The 3875-nt window shown below is 37.8% G+C and overlaps 1 long non-coding RNA gene across 1 annotated transcript; it reads left to right on the top strand.

The window, feature by feature from the left end:
• The first annotated feature begins 1548 nt into the window (after positions 1 to 1548).
• Positions 1549 to 3661, top strand: LOC148102877 (uncharacterized). The gene is made up of 3 exons (XR_015718970.1): positions 1549 to 1740; positions 2553 to 2725; positions 3057 to 3661. It is a non-coding gene; the product is annotated as an uncharacterized LOC148102877 (long non-coding RNA).
• Positions 3662 to 3875: the final 214 nt, after the last annotated feature.

Genomic DNA, 3875 nt, shown 5'->3' on the forward strand with positions numbered 1-3875 from the left:
ACTGTTAAGATCTCACTGTTGGGTTTGTAAGGCCATGTTACTCCTAAATTTCTATCTTGTTCAAAGAGAAGATATAAAACAAAGATCTAAGCTAATTGACCTTAGTGTTCTCCTTTTTTTTAAAAAAAAAAAATCGATAAGAGAATCGATAAAGAATCGAATCGTTAAACAGAATCGAAAATGGAATCGGAATCGAGAAAATCTTATCAATACCCATCCCTAAGCAAGACAGAAATATAGTGAGTGACAGGCCGGATGAAAGCTGTGAAAAGACAACCTCCACCAGTTATGTACAGACAGACATGGCTCTGCAAGAGGTGGTTAAAATAATCACACAACAGGGTAAGGCAATAGGGGAGTTAACTAATGCAGTGAGGGAGCTCACAACATAGACTGCCAGTTCTGAAGACAGTAGAGGTGCTAAAGCTAAGCCCAAGCCTAAGTACACTAGAGAGGGTCAGCCCATTTGTCTCCGATGTGAAGGGGTGGGACATATGGCCAGACACTGTAATGCACCCTGACAACCTATGAGCCAGTCTGCAACCATGCCCAGTTCACTGCTAACGGGAAACGGGAACCCTCCTTTGCTATGAGCTGGGCAATGCGAGGCAAGTCAGAAGGCTCAAAGGAAGCCCTAACCAAAGAACATTTTCTAGAACATGCTGTAGGTCAGTGCCCTGAAGTAGATATCAAGATAGGTGGTGTATCCCTTAGATATGGAGGACCACAAGAGCCACGCGCATCGAAATAAAAAATCCTGTGCTTAATTAATGAATTGTAGAATAAAATCTGCATTTGTAAATTCATTTTTGAATTCCAATTTAATAAACTGATTTTTAAAATGCTTTTTAAGTCTTCATTTCAAAAAACATTTTCGAATTGCACTTTAATAAACTTCATTTCAAAAATCTTTTTCGAATTGCACTTTAATAAACTTCATTTCAAAAACCTTTTTTGAATTGCACTTTAATAAACTTCATTTCAAAAATCTTTTTCGAATTGCACTTTAATAAACTGCATTTCAAAAACCTTTTTCGAATTGCACTTTAATAAACTTCATTTCAAAAATCTTTTTCGAATTGCACTTTAATAAACTTCATTTCAAAAACCTTTTTTGAATTGCACTTTAATAAAGTTCATTTCAAAAACCTTTTTTGAATTGCACTTTAATAAACTTCATTTCAAAAACCTTTTTCGAATTGCACTTTAATAAACTTCATTTCAAAAATCTTTTTCGAATTGCACTTTAATAAACTGCATTTCAAAAACCTTTTTCGAATTGCACTTTAATAAACTTCATTTCAAAAACCTTTTTCGAATTGCACTTTAATAAAGTTCATTTCAAAAACCTTTTTTGAATTGCACTTTAATAAACTGCATTTCAAAATCCATTTCCCTTTCCTGTTCGCTCAGGGATTAACATGTGGATTAGCATTTGGATTAGCAGTTGGATTAACAACTTCATTTTAAAAATCCTGCTGCTATTCAAATGAGCCACACCGTGGGATGTAAGGAGCTCTCTGATTGGTTGGTCAGACACAGGCTGTCTGCCAGCCTGGATGTTTCTAGCTCATAGCTTCGCCCTGCTAAGAAGCCTGTGTGCTTGTACAAAGGCCGTTCGACCTCGGGATTTACACTCGGCTCGACAAGGATATGTGAAGAATGAAGGGACCCTGCAGCGAAAGGGAGAGCTCAACCTCTGGCTGAGTGCCTGTTTACAAAGTCTGACCACCTGTGAAGGTAACGTGCTAACGTGGCTAACGCTAGCATCACTGCACGTAGCCCCGTTATTTTAAGGTCATCTTAGCTTATGAAAGTTTTACGTCGCAGCAGTACAAGCTAGCTACGTGTTTTGTAAGCTGCTGTGCTCTTCACAAATAAAGCTGGAAGCAGCTCAAACTATTAGAACCAGCACTGAGGCCTGTTACATTTATACAGTGTTAGAGCAACGGCTGCAGCCTACAGCCTTTAAACTAGCGATTAAAATGCTGACAGTAAACTCGTCAGTCCAGATGTTACCACATTACTTTGTGATACTTGTGAGTTAAAACAACTGAGACAGGCTGATTAAAATAACAGCTTTCAGTTCTCTCATTCAGCATATAAAGACTGGAGATCACACTACTGATTTCAGCTCATTTAATATGTGAGTGCACAGATTCATTCTCAACTGGACATAAACGATGATCAAAGGTTGTATATATGATGAAGTCATCAAACCCCAGCCTGTAACACAGTGCGCTGAATCTTAGCTTTGAATGTCCAGTATATTCTAATCAGTGCAATCTAAGCATTCACTGAACCTACAGTATCTACACCTGTGTGGTAAATGTGTGGTAAAGATACAGATAATGAAATTTAATTATTAATACAATATACGTCATGAGAAACGAAAGCTGAAATTGATTCAGTTTAGTACTTTTCTCTGTATGCTCTGTGATCATAAAGGCCTTAAATTCTGTGATATATACTGTAAATGATTTTCACAGAGGTCTTAAAGTATCACTGCTGATAGTCTGGTTGTTTATATTTTCACATTTTTGTGTCTGTAGGGCTGTTTGATGACGATTTGGACTCCTCTGGGAGATGAGGACACACCCACACCTGTTCCATACTGCAGCCATTGATGGTGTTACAGCTCTGAGTCAGCTTTGGGCCATCAGACGCACACACTGGAAAACCAGCACCTGGACTTCATGCAGGAGAGACGGCCTCAGTGATTTAGGTTCATAAGCAAGTTCAAACATTTCTGGCCTATTATCACTTAGATTTCTTAATCTTAAAAGTGAATGCATTTAAAGCAGGAACTGCACACCTAGCCATCAGAAGTGTGGCAGCATGAGTACTGTAAAGTTTTGTAGGGTCCTTGTTAAAAATTCCACAAGCACCACACCACATTTGTCATATAAAGTTCCATTTTTTACAGTACAATGTTGAAATTATAAACTATATATTCTAGTTGTCCACTTGTCAGTAATTTTTGAGTAAATGGATGTCATTGATAAATCAGTGGTGATTCACCTGCAAATGTTTTTAACAAACTTTGTTTTTTGTAGAATTCATCAGCAGCTGTGGAGAGATGCATTTGAATATCTTCTGGTTCCACTTCTCCTTACCTGGAAGCTGAGCATTGCTCATTTCTGACAAGGACATACACCTCAGCACTTATCATGGGTGTTACATCCTCTGTGCAGCAATTCCAGAGAAAACAAGAGAGCAACGACCACTCATTAAGACCAGCCAGAAATCTGTCCCTTTCTGGCAGCTGTGGAAACTTCCAATAAGAAAGTTTGCAATCTTAGAACAATGCTGGATCATGTGTGATGTGTCATATCAGGATATTACATTTTGACTTAATTCTGCTCAATGTGTTTTGATCGTTGATCCAGTATTTCAGCTTTGTGTTGTGCTGCAAGTTTAAAACCCATTGTCCTCATGAGCACAGCATCTAACAACTCTCCTTGAAAAAGTCGATTGACTTTAACTGAACACAATGGTTTCCAGTGGGAGATATTTTCATCACTTATCCGTGACACTGGAGAAGTCACCTGAGTGAGTGATAAAACAATTTTCCATGGAAAATCCAGAGGGACTAAACTTTGTTGTTTCTTTGGGCTCTATTTCAGCTCTAGCAGCATCTCTCAGAAGAAATCTGTTTTCCCAATAATCAGATGAAAAAATTGAACCAGGTGATATTCTCTGGAGTTTAAGACCAAGACTGAACTCAAACAGTGAATTGACATTAGACTGGAATTCATAAGATGATTAGAAATACTGCTGAAGCTGAATGATTCATTCATATATGATTTTTTTTTTCTCCAATTCACCAGGTCTGTATAGTTCAGTATGACTGTGGTACATGATACAAAAGAATA

This window comes from Neolamprologus brichardi, chromosome 4 (genome assembly GCF_056152115.1).
Source record: "Neolamprologus brichardi isolate AB-2024 chromosome 4, ASM5615211v1, whole genome shotgun sequence".
Classification (NCBI taxonomy): Eukaryota; Metazoa; Chordata; class Actinopteri; order Cichliformes; family Cichlidae; genus Neolamprologus; species Neolamprologus brichardi.